Here is an 18,427-nt window from a genome sequence, read left to right as displayed (position 1 = left end):
ATTCACCACAACTCTCTGGGCTCAGCCGTCCAGCCAGTTTTTTACCCAGCGAAGAGTGCACCTGTCTGAGCCATCAGCCGCCAGCTTCTCTAGGAGAATGCTGTGGGAGACAGTGTCAAAGGCTTTACTGAAGTCCAGGGAGACCACATCCACAGCCTTTCCCTCATCCACTAGGCGGGTCACCTGGTCATAGAAGGAGATCAGGTTGGTCAAGCAGGACCTGCCTTCTATGAACCCATGCTGGCTGGGCCTGATCCCCTGGTTGTCCTGCACATAGCTTGTGAGTGCCCTCAAGATGAACGGCTCCATAATCTTCCCCAGCACCGAAGTCAGGCTGACAGGCCTGTAGTTCCCCGGATCCTCCTTCCGGCCCTTCTTGTATATGGGCGTCACATTGGTGAGCCTCCAGTCGTCTGGGACCTCCCCTGTTAACCAAGACTGCTGATAAATGATGGAGAGTGGCTTGCTTGATGGAGATGTAGGCAAGGAATGGCTCCCTCCCAGAATTAATCCCAGACTCATGGGATGTCAGAGCTTCTGGAAAGTACTGGAAAGTGTGATTGAGGAATACTATTTTAGACTTCTTTATATAAACAGTAAACAAGATCTAAGTGGAAACAGCATGATTGATGCTGTGTAAAGTCTAAAAAATATTTGTGGGAGGCTGGAGGAGTTAACCCAAATTACTTTAATGACCTGATTTTTAGCATGTCTCTGTGATGGTTGATTTGTCACAAGCAGAAGGAACAGAAAGCCAAGGGAGGTAGAAAGGGGAAGAAGAGTTTCGGGGGAAGAGGTAATCAAACCCCATCCTGTTAACACCTTTGATTCATTTATCCAGACTTCAGTCTATGGGCACAAACCAGTATAAACCCCAAAATACCCACTTGTAACTGATCCCAAGTTGCGCCCAACTGTACCCCACTTAACCATGAATTTTCACCCTTTTCAGGTAGTCATGTATTAACACCACAGCAAACCATCAAAATGTTTTGAATATATTCAAACAATCCAGCAATCTGTTCCTAGGACCTCAGGAATAAAAGATGATATGATTTTGAGACTGTTATATCATAAATCTGTTTTCATTGCTGGTATTTTTTCAAGAAATACAAAAAAGGAGGCTATGGAAGACTAGATAATTATACTGACTTGCAAAAGGTTAAGGGGTCAAGATAGCCTCTAGCAAGGAGTCTATTCTAGAGATAGATTATTATAAGAAAATATATTAAACATTAAGAATGGGAGAACCAGCTGAAATTCAGGGAGCTGTAAAGAGGTGATGGAGAATAGGGAATGAAAATGAGTGAGAAAGAGCCTCTGACCATAATACAGTGGAAAATCAGAACCAGTGGAGGGTTTTTATCATTTAATTTTAAAAAGTCAGAAGTCAACTCTACAATACTCAAGGACTAGAAAAAGCCTGCATAAGTTTACATTACTCCCACAAATTTTATCAAACACAATTTTGGTGGCCTCAGTGGGTTTAAATCTGCTTACTCCTGGCTGAATTTGACCTATGTAATTTAGACAAAAGCTACACAGATACTTTGTTTGATTTCTAATGTAACTGATTTAGTTACATTAGAAATTATTTAATTAGTATAGTTAGATTGCTAGCATACACGTTTCAGAGTTTACACCACTCATGGACAGACAGTTGAGTGAAAAGGTACTCTTATGCACTTCAAATGGATTGCCAGAATTCATAAAATCACTGAATCATAAACCATTTTATTTGAAAGGGATTTCTTGGTGTCATCTCATCTAACCCCCTGCTCAAAGCAGATTCTGTTAGGTCACATTGCTCAGGACCTTGTTTTGAGTTATGAATATAACTCAAGTTCTGAATATCACCAAGGATGGACAATCTAAAATCTCCCTGGGCAACCTGTTACAGTGTCTGACCATACTCACAGTGAAAAAATTCACTTTTAAATCTAGTTGGTATTTTCAGTCTTTCAGCTTATATCCTTTGCTTCCTGTATTGTCACTTTGAAAAGGGTCTGGATCCATCTTGTCTACACCTTCCAATCGGGTATTTGTGGAGACCAATTAGATCTCCTTTCAGCCTTCTCTGCTTAAGACTGTACAAACCCAGTTCTTTAATTTTCTTCTTGTTATGTCCTGTCCTCTACCTCCCAGTAACCTTGGTGGCCCTTTGCTGGACTTGCTCTAGTATGTCACCACCTTCCTTGCACAGAGGACCCTAAAGCCGGACACAGTTCTCCAGATGTGGTCTCACAAGTGCCTATAAAGGGGAATAACTATTTTCCTTGATCTGTTCACTATCTTCTTCCTAAATACAACTCAATATTCAGTTGGGCCTTCTTCACGGAAGGGGACAACACCGCTGACTCATGTTCAGCTTGTTGTCCACCAGGATTTGCAGTTCCTTTTCTGCAAATCTATTTTCTACCCATTTGGTGCCCAGCCTGCACTGTTGCATGAGGTAACTCCTAGACATGGGATTCTTCACATGTCTTTGTTGAAACTGGAAGTCCTGCTCAATCACTTCCTGTGAGACAGAGAGAAAGAGAATAACAAATATGATTCCCAAATCTGGTCATTTGATTACTCATTTAGAAGAAAGGAGGCTTGCTTCCAGTCTGGAGTTCAGGGAAAGCTTAAATATTTAAAAATACTTAAGGGTTGGACTGAAAATTATCTCTTCTCTCTGTTAGGTGAATACTTAACTGCTAGACTATATATCATCTGTCTAGCCCAGTGAAACATGGGATGGGGCAGGAAAGAGGGAGAGTTTCATTCTAAAAGACTTTATAACTTAAAGATAAGAGCTGTGTTACACAATAACCTCATTGAAATCTGTTCAGGAAAAGGAAGAAATCAAACCTAATTCTACTATTACCTGGACAAAGTCTACAACCACTGAGCCACGTGATAAAAATGGAATTATTCATCCTATAATATTTCGTAAGAAAGGGCTGGTTCACTCACTTGTCTCCAGAAGAAGTTTGAAAACTATACATCATAATTCAAGATAGGCATATTTTTGTAATCGACGTTCATGCGTTTAATCCTGGTGACTTTAGTGCGCTCCTCCCTCCACTGCTATTGATGTGCTTAGTTGCTAGCTTAGAGTCTTTCAATTCAGCATGACAGGTTCTGTGGAGTAAGGTTTTTATCTCACTCTCCTTGTCCATGTGTAAGGCAGCTCCTTTAGGTATAGCTCCATTGTGGGCTCCATTAGGTACCAAAGTCCAGTTCATGTCTTTTAGGACTAATTATAATTCAGGGTGTTGGGTGCAATAGCCAATGGAGAGAAAGGTCCAGACAGTGGTTCATCCCAGAAATCTTCAGGACCACTCTTTGGAGGTGCCTATTTTTCTCCATTGGCTGTCAAGGGAGCATACAATGAGGATATTTCTGACATAGCCGTCTCGGGAAAATGTCTAAACTTAGCTGGGTTGATTCAGAGGCCTACTGTTAAAAGTCTCCTGTGTAGATGCAGCCCTAGTCTTAATGACTGGAATAGCTCATGGCAAGTGCGAAGGCTCTCAGGGATGATGCAGACCATTTGGGGATTTTGTGCTCAAAACTACTGTAGCTGAAAATAAATATTATAAATTGGATGATGTGGGACTTCTTTCATTTTGTGTGTTTAGAATGGTCAATGTTGGGTAAAAAAGTTCCCAGCTGGTGGAAAATAAGCAAAACTTTGTGTCCTGAAAGCACTACAAATAAGATGCAGAGTAACATTCATAATATTGTTGGGACTTTAGGAAAAATGGTAAGCTTGAATTTGACAGAAGTATTCAGCAACATTAGAAGAATCCTCTGTGATAATTGATTTGGTGGATTTATATCAACGCAGTCTGCTTGTCTAAAATGCACTTTGATCACCACCCACATAGTAATAAAGAACACTGAAAATAATATACTTTTTATTCAGCAAATAAATCTATTTAAAATGGTGTTAAAGTGAGAATTGTTTGATATAGAAAATAGAACATAGAAATGTACTAAGTCCATGATATCCAAATTGCAGTCCTGAGGAACTAGTAACCATTCTTTGGCCCCAAGAGTAAGTGTCATCGTACTGCTTGAACCTACACAACTAAACGGTTGTCCCCTTTCCTTCCTAGCCAAGGTGGTCTTGTCCACTCTTCCCCTCCAGAACAGTCCCTGGCCTGTGTTAATACTGTGCACAGCATCTGAAATGGATCATGGTTTTTCCCAGGAACACCGAGTAATTAAACCATGTGGATGACCATGAACAGACCTGTTTGGTTTAATATCTATGGACTCCTCCATTTCCTTCACAAATCCATTCCTTGAGCCAACTGGGTCTGAGTCTTGACCAAATCTTTAACATTAATATTAAAAGTATTAAATTTAATATAAATATTAAAAATACCTGCTAATATTTTATACTGAGGGCAAGTGTCCCCTTAATTCAGGAAGACACCGGATAATAATTTTTTCTCTTTTTCATGAATAGTTATTTTTGTCTTATTTAGTTAAGTGGTAACCAGTTTCTGATTGGTGTTTTTATGGTGATAATCAGTAAACCTTTTTTACTGCTGTTTCAAGTGTTTTCCATCCTCCTTTTCCCCCTGCAGCTTGTTCCTGTCCCACCAGCTAGAACAGGGCCATTTGATTCGGCACAGCTGAGAGGGTAGAGATTTCTGGAAATGAAGCAGCGCAGAACAAGGGAGGGGAAATCCTATCCGTGACTCTCAGGTCCCCAAGATGTGCAGCTGAATGTCAAATCAGCAGTCTGCCTGGCTGCCTTTTAGTTTCTGGTGTGGGAGCAGTCAATAGGAAAAAGAGGTTTTTAACCTTTTTTTATTCCATATCACTTTGCAGCTGAGCTTTGCTGGCAAAATTAATAGTCACATTTTGACTCACAGATGGACTTGTTGCTGCAGCTTTGGCTTATATAGAGACCAGTTTTGATACTATGTTGGTAAAACTCTTGCTGAGAGAAAGATCGGGGTTAGCGTCCTGCCTGGATCACACCGTCGTCAGCAGAAAGATTTCCATTCACACCAGCTGCACTAAAGCTCACCACAGAATCCTTAAAATTTCATGGTCTGAAAGTGATTATATACCTCTTTTTTTGAATAACTTATCTGTACTCAGATTTTACTCAGCCTTAAGGGCAGAAAAGTATATAGGAGCTAAGTTGGACTGTAAAGCTCCAGGGCTATGATTTTGTATCACTAAAATACCAATAAAAATGTCATTCTTGAGTAAAAGCACCAAAGTAATCTTGCTTCTCAGGAAATTGGGATAGACAAGAGTGTTACATTAATTGAGGGTAAAGGTTAGAATTTCTTCACTGCACAATTTCAATACAGCAAATGCATCTCAGTTTCTGCTAATATTTGAATGTCACAACAGTATTGTGCTAAAGCAGTTCAGAGATTAATAATTTCACTTTCCACACAGCACCTGACCTCTAATACCTTTGCTCTGTATACCAACAGTACAACGTTTATGAGGGTCTTAAGGAGCAGTTAATGTAAAAGGTGTAGTTCACAGTGACAACATATTCCTGTTCTCAAGCATGTGACACTGCAGGTTTTTAAGTCATTCTTCTCTCCGTTTAGGGAAGTAAGTCCCAAAGAGGCTGGTGGCCTTTCCTCACTCAGAACGGTGCTCCGTTGCTGCCTGTCACTTTTGGAGCTCTACATGACCACTTGTGCTGGGTGTCCACGGCGAGAATAGGAGTTGCTAAAAGTAAAGAGAAGCACATCCACATCAGGGAAAGGCCCATGGCTGAGGAGCCTTGATGTGCACAACCACAGCTCTGAGAAAGATTGACTGAGCTGCAGAGGGAGAATTCAGTTGCCCTTCAGCTTCTGATCTCCAAGGATGCATCCAAAGATGCAGGATTTGCCATATTTGCATTGTTCTAGCCTCCTTTTTCAAAAGGATCTCCAACACAATGTTTCATACTGTCAACCCTGTTAAGGCTATTAACAATGTCATTATCCAAAGCAGCAACCTACCTGCATCCAGAGACAGTCCATCCCAGAGGAGCCAACAAGTGGCAGCTGCCAGGGGCAATCTGTATCCATCAGTGAACAATTGTACAAGAGCATGCTGTCAGCCCCTCTTTTAATCCATCCCACTGTTCCATCCCAGCTGACACCTACTACAGAACAAAGTCACTTCTGGGTCTAGAAGTGGGTGGGCATGTCCTTCTGGTCACGACAAACTCCTACAGACCTGAGGTACAGCGGTTTAGTGCTGGCAAGTCTATGCTGATAATAGTTTGCTGATTGCCATGGTAACTAGGGGCCTTAGTGGCCAAGGTGTACATTGCCATTCAGTGCTCCTCAGAGCAACGTTCTTATTGTAACCACAAAAGGGACTAACCAGCACATTCCAGCACATCCCACGACCACACAAATCGCCATAGACAACAAATGTGGAGTGGGTTTAGTTATGCCCATACTGTATGCCAGGACAGATGCCCTCAGCCTGTCCCCCAGGAGCTTGTGCTGCCCCTGGTGAGACCTTTCTAGCATTTGCACCACTTCTGACTTGTCTGCGACTTCTACACCCCACTACTTTACTGTGCAGTTGCACTTCAGACGTTGCACCCAGCACTGCAGCTTAGTGCCTACCACAATCTCTCTGTGCCATTGTAACATGCTCTGACTTCTGATACTGAGGCCAGTATGAGGAAAAAAATGCATTTTTATTTTGAGAGGAAAAATATTCTATTTCCAGAAAAAATATTTTTTAAATAATTGTTTGTTATTATCAGATGATGGAAGGGAGTGAGCCGAAAATCAATTTCAACCTTTTCTATTAAACTATATCATGAAACAAGAAACTTTTCCGATCCATTGAATGTAAGATAGCCACTGTTTACACATAGCTATGTACACTCATTTCTAAAAATCCTCATGGACTTTAGAACTTCTGTAACAGAACTAAATAAAATGGCTGAAGGAGGGGAAAGAAAAGGTCCCCAATCTATACAAAACAAATGAAGATGTATAATGGTCTTTGTGGGATAATTAGATGAAACATGAGAAAATTATTCATTATTCTGAAAGGCACATTTGAAATACAAATGTCAGCCTTATTATGTTATGAATAAATCCTGGGAGGTGTTGAGTAATAGCTGGCCATCACACATCAGGATTTGGTCAGGATAAAGCCCTCAGTAATGATGTCAAGTTAGATGAACCTTCTTTAGTGTGCTGTTTAAATAAACACTGGCAAATAAAAGTATTACACTGTCTGGAACAAGAAAACATACCCTAGTGCAAGTGAAAGGAGGAAGTGAGTAGCTGGTAAAACAAATTTGGGTTAACTGCTGAATTTTGGTCAGTCTACAAGCATATGAGGCTTGGACATCGTGGGCAATAATTTATTCTTTTTTAGCTTTTTCTGAACCAGAATCTGGATTAATTCACCAGAGATACAGAAAGATTTTTTACAATGCAGATTCATTTTAGTTTGCAGTGAAATTCAGTATCTGTTGAAATATCGGTAACTGGATGTTGGCACAAAGAAAGCTGAAATAAATTATTCTTATCAATTAGCATAGAAGTGCAAAATTTCACAGGAGGGATTAAACTGGAGTGACTCATTCAATCTGTCTTGCTGTTTACAGAGGTTTCAATAATCTAGTGAGGGCGGAAAAAATGCCATGTGACAGGTCAGGTAAAGAGAAGTTTTGAATAAGTTAATTGTAACAGCAGTGTTTGAGTAATGTGTTGTCTGAAATATTGTTGAAAGGTGCTAACAGCTTTCATGAAGTGGGTCTTCTGTTTGATACAGAATAGCAGGCTAATTTACAGTTGGTGGATGCGTGAGGTCAATGGAATGAGCAATCAAGTCTGTCCACAGAGAGTGACTCAAAACACCACTCAAGGCAACGGAGTTATGAAGAGACCTGATCAGAAGCTAGGACACAACATTGCTGGATATCCATATACATTTGAGGCAGAAGGCGATAGTACAATCCATCAGAAAATAAAAGGGTTTCAAGAAGCAGCAAAAAATTAGAGCTCCTCTCGCCCCGTACTGACAGAAGGTTCAGATATGGCACTTGAAAGCAAAGAAATTGCTTGTTTCTTATATGCAAGAAAACACCTTCATGTACATCCCTTGTAAACAAGCAGAATTGCAGCAAAAGAAATTCAACTCTCACCATTCACCCCTCTGTAACAATTAATCTTGCAAGTGCCTGATCATGGAACTAACAATTCAGATTTATGGGGCAAAAATATATTCAGAAAGAAAAGACTTAGATGATCAGAAAGATGACATGTTTTATAGTTCTGTAAGGCCTTATACATGTGTCTGTATCTGCCCATGACCGTTTGAGGTCCTTTCTGAGATCATCTAATATCTTTCTGTGGCATCATATAGTTTTTTAGAGGAATTTGAAAGGATGGCAAGATTTTGACTGGAAGACGGTTGTGAAAGAACATTCTAGGACATAAGTCAAGCTGAAGAGCAAAGTTGGAGGAGAATTCGTATGATTAGAAGGCTATAGCAAGATGAAACTGCTTGTAAGTATTTGTAATTTGTCATGCAGCTTGAAGAGTATTCTCCCTGGAGCTGTGAAATCGCTCATAGTTAAAGCACAATCTAAGTAAGAGGTGACAAGAAAAATTCGATTTCTCCAAGACTTGATTCTTGGCTGTGATCAATGCTCTGTAAACATATGCCCATTTTTTTAATTAGTATAATTAGTTAGAAGGATATTTTGTGCAAGAAATCTATTTTGGCCCAATTCTTTTCAAGCTAGTAAGTAATTTAAAATTAGTTTAATGTCTCTTTTGCATTCTCAGCATTCATTCATTGTCTTGGATAATTTCTGCTGGTTGCAATGATGTCAAACCATCAGTTTACTAAATAGCAGCAGGGTAGCCATCTCTGTGTAAGCAAGTCCACTTGGTGATGGCACAATATTTGTAGGTCTTGAAGTACAGTGGGATTCAGGTGCAAATCTTCCTAGGCATAATTTTGCTACAAAGAGGAACAATCGGAGGAGGAATTTGATTGGAGAATGAATTATAGTAAGTGATTCACAAGACAGGGCCAAATTCAGGTATTCAGCACTAATCCTGAAAGCTCAGCAGTATGCCGGGACTTTTTCCTGGGATGTTAATAGAAATGTCATTTATGATATCAGACTATCTCCATAACTCCTAAGGTTAGTAACAGAGTTACAGAGTTGTTAGTAACAGAAGCTTTTAAAGATCATAATTGGCAGTGAGTTTTCAACACTTTCATTAATAATCTGGGCACAAAAAATAACACTTTGTTAATGCAATTTGCTGACAACATAAACTTGGAAGATAAGAACAATGCAGAGAGAAATCTGAATTGTGTAGACACATAAATAGATAAACTTAACAACTGGACAAAAAATAAAAATGTCAGCTTTCATAATATAAAATGCACAGTGGTAAACTTACATACCCCTGCATACTCCCAAATTCACACTTTTTTAACTGGACTCTGGCTGTGGGTCTTGGGCTAAGGCTCAGCCTACTCCCCTGGTTAGGATTAGGAGAGAGACAAATTTTATAAAGCTGACAAACTATGGTGATCAAAATGAGGTCTAGGCCATAGATAGCTGTTTGGGGCTAAGGCTCAGACCAAGACTAGGGCTTGTACTAGTTTTAGGGTTGGCGTTAGCATTCAGAGAGACAAAGGTTAGACCTTCACTCAATCTGCTTTTGATATGAAGTACCACTAAGCTTGTGTTGTATTTGCAATTTCTAAGGTGAGGAAACAAACCTTAACCCCCAGACCAGTGGGTTCATCCATCCATGAAAGCACCAGTGCTAACATAATTAAAAACTGTCACAGCAAATATAATCTAAAAGGCCACAATGCAGCTTTTACTTTTCCCCATACACAGTAGATCTATTGGCCTTAGCAATTGAAATGAGTTCAGTTTTCTTCAGCTCAGGCTTTTATGTGTTAAATTAATTTCACCAGAATATGGAATTTTCTCCTAGTTCCTGGTTTCAAACATCATATTGCTCAACTACCAAAGAAAAAAGTAACCCCATGTATGGCTAGTTTTGAACATTCAGCATTGGATTGTACTGATGTATGAACATAAGGATTGATTTTAGCGTGTATTAAGAGTTTGAAGGCTTATTTAAATCTCTTAGCACTGCTGAATCAGACTCATTTTGTATGAAAGTCTCCTTTTGCTGCACATGCAGGTTCTTCTGATATCCTTAAAATGTTTTATTACGCAGTGTTATAGCAACCCATATACTAACACTGTGTACACTGGGAGGGAAAAAAATGTCCCACTTGTTTGAAGAGCTGAAATATTGAAAGTAGGAACAGGGCAGTGTCAGAAAGCTGACATGACTGTGAAGTCACTTGTCTGAAAAAGACTACAGCAGAAGCGGGATGGATAGAAAAGACTTCTAATAACATCCATGTTAAATGGGCTATTGAGTGCACACTGGGGAAATGAAACTAATTAGGAGGTTGCGTGGTGTGCTTCTAACATTTATAATCTTCCAAGCAACTGTCTCTACTTATTTTCTTTCTGCACTGCAAACAGAGAAAATCAGGGAAGAGGGTTAGTTTAGGAAGAGAGAAAGGTTTTTGAAGAGCACGTTACCAGTGTGCATAAGGAATAATTTCAGTGGTGACTGCAGAGCATCCTGCTCACTTGTATGCTTCTGGCGGCTGGGGGGTCCGGGGAAGGGAAGTCCTGAACACGCTGTTCAGCTTTGCCTTTACTTGGCTTCTACCTACATTGTCTTACAGTAGAAGTGCACCTACACAGGAGATAATAACCTGTACTTAATCAACTGTCTTGTTAGTATTGTTCTAAATAGTGCAGAGCAGTTTATGTTTCACAGACAGAAGGAAGTACAGAATAATATTATTCTACTTAGTAAGGGCCAGAGTCTTCTTACCATTACAAATCCAGATCAATACAAATTAAATAAATCCTGTCACTTGAGTCATGAGATTGGAGAGGAACAGAATTAGTCCCACTGCTGAAGGACTCCCTTAATCAGTCACAGCTAGACTGTGCTACCTAAACATGCTAGCAGAGACCCTTACTCCCTCAGGTATTCCTGCAGGAGTGGATGTAGCCAGGAAAGAAAGGGTGCTACACTGCTCAGGGTTAGAGGATGAGAAGATGGCTGTATTGCTTACCTGCTTCCTCCTCTCAATTAACACTTCAACTATATCCCTACCTATACTGTTATCACATTGTGTAGACAATAAACCTGGCTGTGAGCACGAAAAATTAGCCCACATTGATTATGTACATGTCGGGAAACTCAACACTGCTTGCCAGCTCTCAAGTTTATGTGTACCTGTAGGCAGATTTTCACTGGGACTTCATGGGCACTGTCATGATTTAACCCCAGCCGGCAACTAAGCACCACACAGCTGCTCGCTCACTCCCTCCCTGGTGGGATGGAGGAGAGAATCAAAAGAGTAAAAGTGAGAAACCTCACTTTTGAGATAAAAGTTGAGATAAAGACAGTTCGATAAGTAAAGCAAAATAAGGAATTCATTCACTACTGCCCAACGGCAGGCAGGTGTTCAGCCATCTCCAGGAAAGCAGGGCTCCATCACGCTAATGGTTACTTGGGAAGACAAACGTCATCACTCCAAACGTCCCCCCCTTCCTTCTTCTTCCCCCAGCTTTATATGCTGAGCATGACATCATATGCGTATGAATATCCCTTTGGTCAGTTGGGGTCAGCTGTCCCAGCTGTGTCCCCTCCCAACTCCTTGTGCTCCCCCAGCCTACTCGCTGGTGGGGTGGTGTGAGAAGCAGAAAAGACTTTGACTCTGTATAAGCACTGCTCAGCAGTAACAATTAACACTGTTTTCAGCACAAATCCAAAAGATGGCCCCATACTAGCTGCTATAAAGAAAATTAACTGTATCTGAGCCAAAATCAGCACAGGCACATTCCCAAGAATGAGTGAACCTCCAATTTTAATTACTTGTCCCAAAGCATTGGGACGCAGGAGATTTTCAGGTAAAGATGACACGTTACAATTTTCTGAACTCACTTTTGGAAATGACTGGACCCCTCAAACTGAAGTTAAAAACAATTGCTTTAGGTAGCCATTGGGACTGGACATATGCTTAAAGACTTCAGATTTGGCAGTTGAAGAAAGGATCATATAATCAAAACCAGTAGTGTGAATTACAGGCATCATTAAGACTGCTGCCTATAGTGAAATTGGACTGTTCATTAAACTACAGTTCTTAGGCAATTAGAGCTTTAAACATGGTGTATTATAAAAATTATAGCAATCACCATGATAATTAAATGAGTCATCTATGATTACACATGAGCTTAATGTCATGCTTAAGGCAAAGGGTGCACTTTATGCTTTAAAATGTTAATTGGCCTTTAGGAAAAAAAGAATTAGATGGACTTAATATGAAGAACTAGATGGTACCTTGGACTGTGTTCCTAAGTAGTAGAGTGTAGGATAATAGCAACCTTCCCTATGTGTCTCCATGATCTCCTTGCACTTCTGTAAAGAAATTTTACCTGTAGGCCTAAAAAAGGCTTGTTTTAAGCAAGACAATTGCTCCTTATCTTTCTGTTCAAATTTTCAAGAATTTAAACATTTTAATAATAACAGTGGTAACTTTGTTGGTGGACACTCCTATAAGCATCAACCATTACTGACTGGCATGTGAGCCTGTGGTATTTAATGTTTTATATTAAGTAAAAAGAAGTGGATAAAGCACTGAGCTTTCAGGGAACATCTGATATTTACTAGTAGCTGGGAGTAACATATCACTCCTGCATTGTACAGGATGTACAGGATCAGGCTCTGTATATTTACAAGGCCTGAACAGCCTGAAGGAGGCTGAAACAGCCTGAACAAGACTGGCAAAGCAGTTGTCAGATTAACATTGCACCCATCTGCCAATTAAAAAGGTAACTGAGGTGGTTCCTTTCATTCCTCCTCCTTCTGATGGCCCATGACTGCTGTGAAAGTGTCACCTCAGTGTTCTGTCCTCACCGCCTGTGACACTCCCAATATGCTCCCTCCAACTCCTTATTTCTCTTCATATCTAGCTCCCCATGCTTGCAGAGCCAAGGCTGGGATGTCCACGTGGCTAAAATAATTGTATTATAATAATAGGTATTTTTACCTGTGGAACCCTTCATTCCTTTTTTTTGTTTATATTTTCTTTTACTGTTTGTTACCTCGCCTTACAAATCACATTGAAAATGTCTTTGGTCTCAGCCCTGAGTGCAGCTGTAATACCTAAAAGACTCCCAATTTTTGTCAGAGATCTCTGTAACTCAAGCTAATAATTTGGTGCACACTCTTCTTTGCCTTGTCTTCAGACTCCGGTATGAGGGTCATTAGGCCACTAAGCTTTCCTCCAGGAAGAAGTGAAACAAAGCACTCATCGCCCTTCTTCTTGAATGCATGGTATAAGTAGACCTTATATGACATAAAAGAAGCAAATGAAACCAGCTTACATGAAGGACTCCCCCATCCTCTCTGCCCTGGGAGTAGAAAGACAACAAACTTCATTATCTGATAATCCAGAAAGGCATGGATCTTTCACAGGTTTTCAGTAGCTGTGTTTTACTCAGTCCATTAAGCACATATCATCTGTTCCAGAGACAGTATGTTACTGGTAATTTCTGTGTTAGTTTTTCCCTCATGCACTTGTTCTTTTCTGTGATGGCAGAGGAACATTTCTCTTCTGTAAAGAGATCAAAATTTCCCTAAGAACTCCCTTAAGACAGGACCTGCCACCATACCATTCAGTAGGTCCTGAATGCATCTCCTCCAAAATGCAGTCTTCTTCCTACAGTGGGGTGGGGACAGGACAGGGTTGGTGTTTGTAGGATTAGGAAGTCTTCAGAAATGTAAATAAGCTTCCCTACCTCTGGAAAAGACTATCTAAATCTGTATCATCTAAGGTCCTGAATGAGGGCATTCATATTCAAATGACCCCAGACGAACTTGGAATCTAGAGGAAAACCCTCTGCCAAGGGGAGCTGAAGGTTGCTCCCACAGCCATCTATTTTACTTGGGGAATTCTGGTGGATAGGATGCCTACACAGGTGGCAACCCTGAATGTCTCACAAAGGAATCACCTTTTTAGCACCCTTTTTCCCTCCTACACTTTTGTTGCTTTGTAGTTTAAGCAGCTCTTCAGAAAAGATTTCAGACTCACAGTCAGGTCGCTCAAGGGGGTGTCTTTGAGGTTTACTCCCCAGTTCACTCTGAGCCAAATTAACTTTTTCACTCCAGCGTTGTACTATGTTTGCCCCTGGACTCAAAAAACCTAGAAAGCTTAGTCAAAGAGGCAGAACATTATTAAGAGAGAGATGGCTGACAAAAACACTTTGGCAGACACTGCTCTTATCCACAGAACTGTGCTGAATAAGGAAGGGATAGACGGCAGCATTCACGTTAGGTGCTTTCAGGATCAGGAATGTTAGAGAAGTGGTAAACAACACAAGCATGGATAATTCAAGATGCACAGCATGAGGCAGAACCTCTGGGGAGCAATAGAGTTAAACCTGAATTTGTTCTCTGCTTCTAATACATGCTATGGGCTCTGGCCTCCATTCCTCTGAGGAAATGGAACATTACAAGCGGGCATGTGCAGAATTATGACTATTTGTGCCTGCAGTCTTAAGACCCTCTAAGTCTTAGCTCTCTTAGGATGCCCTATCGTGTATAATCAATGATGATCTGAAACTCTGACTATGTAGGAGCCAAGAAAACTGTATGACAGGTAGCAGTGAAAGGCAAAAGATCCAAAGATCCCCTTCAGCACCCTGATACAAGACTTTATCAGGTTACAAACAGTAGCTATGACTGGGGCTGTTTGGAAGTTGCTCACATTTTCTATTACTACTTGCTTAACCTTCTCTTTGTTTTCATATTACAAGATCTTGAGGGAATATAACAGTCCAACAGTCTTGAGGGAGCAACTGCATCAGTCTCTGCCTGTTTCTTTCTTTTCTCTGATGGATTTCTGATCTCTCAAACCCAACATGCTGTGGTACAGGCTGCGGACATGCTGCAAACCCCACATCTGATTCTGCTGCCTTGAGAGTCACAAAAATATTGTCGTCACAGCTCACAAGGCTGGACTAGTTCCAGCTAAATATAGCTTTAATGGGATCACTTTCTTTGGTGGCTGAGGAGGCTTAGCTGCCATATGGTCTCTTTAGACTCCTTTTCCGCCAGTGCCGTGGAAATGAATTGCCCTGCCACAAGCCGTAGAAGGGGACATCAGGAACCAAAGTTAAGAAAGAGAAGATGAAAGTACAAGACGTCAGGCAGATTTATAGGTTAGCAGAGGAGTCATTCATCATGAAGACTAAGCCCTAGTGAAAGATGGCAGTAAATGAAGGGGTAGAATACACAAAGTTCACTGTCCTGTAGCACTTTTCTCTTCTAACGTGGAATCTATCAGCAGGTTATTTAGCTGTGCTTCTTCAGTGTTTTCCAAACTCCTAAGGACTAAATGTTTAATATAATACAGATGAACCTGTAGAAAGTATCCAGCAGTGTTCAGTGAGCAGGGTGGGGAAAATAGTCCTAGCAAGGACCAGGGGTGTCCTGATGAAAGTAGCTATTGACTTTTCAGCACATCCTTGAATTGATAATTAAACCAAGTGAGATGAAGAACAAAGTAAGTAGTATTAAAATGTAATCAGAGAGTGATAAATGCAAATGTCAACAGTTTAATTAGTGCTATTCTTCCTTGAGAGGCAGCAAGTAAAAAAAAAAAAACAGAAGATTACTGTCTAGGACCAAGTCTACACTTCAAGACTGTCTGCTGTATGGCAGAAACTCTTTTGCAAAACCAGTTATACTTTCATAGTTGTCCTCCACCACCATGGCTATTTCTTCATGGGAGAAGTAGTTTTACTCTACTGATCCAGAGCATAAAAAGTATTGAGGCTGCTGGAGAAACTGGCTGGCAAATACCTTCATGACTTAATGCTGATGGTACAACCATACCCTAAGACTCCACTGGCACAGCCTGAGCAATTAAAGCCCTTAGTTTTAGTTTGTTGTTGTTCAGAGTCAATATCCATACATCAGAGCTTTTTTTGACGGATCCCCCTGAGGGAAGCACAGGCAGTGCCTGGAGAAAGACATTTTTCCTTGTTGAGACAAACACCATCATACTTAGTGATGTCAACCTTGCCAATGAAAGCACTCCTCCATCAGCCTGTTTCCACCTACATAAGCAGTTTTGCTGGCATGAGCATGTGAAACAGAGGATATGATTTGTTCACACTCCCTATGATGGCAACATTTAGTACAGCTGAACCCTCTATCTGTGTAACTTGAGGATCTTAAGCTGAGTGCATACAAGCTTTTGCGAGAATAGCAAGTGTTGACTAAGACAGCATCCTCCCTAAGCAATTTGGTTACACCACCAAATGCCGCGTGTAGACCTGTCAAATGAAGAGTGGGGATTTTTTTTTCACTTTGCTTAGCTCTTTGAGGAAAACTATGCAAGCCGTATGGTTAGGAAAAAACCTCCTGCTGCTGCTCCACATTGCATTTCCACGAGAGGGCTCTGCTGGCGTACCTACATGGGCCCAGCCGGAGCAGGAGCTGCAGCCACCTCCCACAGGTCCCACTGGTCCCTCTGAACTGCCTGTTTTCTCTAGGATAGTCCCTCGTAATCAAATCAAATACGCGGAAAAAATCAAATACGCAAAATTCAAATCTGAAAAAAAAATGCAAATACACCAAAATCGAATGTCCACCATTTTTTCAGCCAGCGATGACAGTTACAAAGGTTTTGACCCAATAAGGAGGTGTGTCACGGACCTCTTTACAGAATAAGGGCCAAAGTTTGCAGTGAGAAGTTGAACCCTGCCATAGGGCAAAAGACATAACCACATGTCACAAACTTTGCTGTCACATATTAATGGTTTCATATGTCAGATTCCAGTGCCTTTGACTTTCTCATGCACCTTAGAGCTTGTTCTACTCCATGGCTGCTGTTTTTCCCTCAGCAGTATAAATCCAGGTAAACAGAGTTCATCTGTTTCTAATCTGGACAATGCAGCATTTACCCACTTCACATGAGCACCAAAACGGTAAGATCACCTTATTTCTTGTTTGCCACTGTACAACTGACCTCATACTCCCTGGTAAAGTGAAGAAGTTCAGTCTGTGTAACTGAGCGTAGGTGAAAGGAAAACTGAGGCTAGGGCTTTCACCAGTGTACTTAGCATAAAATCTTCCTGCACTGAATGATATTTCTGAAACAGAAGTTGACTCTGATGTGCACAGCATCAGGAAAACAGAACTAGGTCACTCTCATGTCTAGAAATAAGTTGTATGTTTCCCCATGGCAAGTGGTTGGCTTTATATATTGGAAGGTTGTGCAATATTATTAGTTTTCTAATAATAAAACTAATTTCTCATTTTCTATCTAATAATTACAGAGGTTTTGCATGCCTAAGGCTGACTGCACAGTGGGGTTTTTTTCTATTTTTATATATATATGGAATATTGCTGCACTCTGCAAACTGTGTTTTCAAGACATTCTTGTAAAAACAGCTTCAGTAGTGTGAAACAACACCTTTTGTAAATATGGCTTATAAATTTGAGACCTCTACAATTTTATTCAAACCTCATGGACATCACCCAGGTGAAGGACCTTGTGAACAGGGCTAAAGACGTTTCTGCAGGGATCAGGAACAATAATGAATGTTAAAGACTCAACTCTGGTAGAGCTAACTACTGTCATCTTAGTTCATGGCCTGAGCTCTCACATGAGCAGAGAGTCCACACACCAGTTCATACTCTGACTCATGGCTGGAAGGAGACAACTGGCTTTCTAGGCAAGCAAACTCATGTCCAGACTAGATCTGCCTCACACACTCGTTTTGCCCTTCTAGGCAGAATGGGTACATCCAGCTCGAACTCTAGCCCAGCAGACAGAGGCAGTATGAAAGTAGCTACCGAATGTCTCGTGCTTTACATACACAGGGGAGCAAAGGCGTATGTGCCAGTCTGTGTTTTCCTGACTCGATGACTGCATTGTGCCATGATCTGCATTTGAAGACTATTCACAAATTTCAGCTGCTTCAAGAGCAGCTGCCTGCTCTTTCCTCAGTGTATCCTCAAAGACGTGCACTGTATTCCACAGAGCTCCCTGGCTCCCAGGTCATTTGTAATCCATGGTCAGCCGTAGCTCGTGGAGTGACACATGCCTTTGTCTTCAGTGGTTTTAGAATTTGTTGCTACTCGCCCTGAAGTTAATGATGAAGCTCATTTTGGCATCAGTGGTAGAACGTTAGCTCTGAAAGAAGGACTGTTATATGAATCCAAATAATGGTATAAAAGTCTCACTTAAAATTGGATCAAAAATCTAGAACTCTTTCCCCCCACCTTCCCACATACATATGCCTTTTTGGTCTCCATCACAACTACTGAGTTCATTTGAGAGGCCT

This window comes from Calonectris borealis, chromosome 1 (genome assembly GCF_964195595.1).
Source record: "Calonectris borealis chromosome 1, bCalBor7.hap1.2, whole genome shotgun sequence".
NCBI lineage: Eukaryota > Metazoa > Chordata > Aves > Procellariiformes > Procellariidae > Calonectris > Calonectris borealis.
This window is presented reverse-complemented; position numbering follows the sequence as displayed.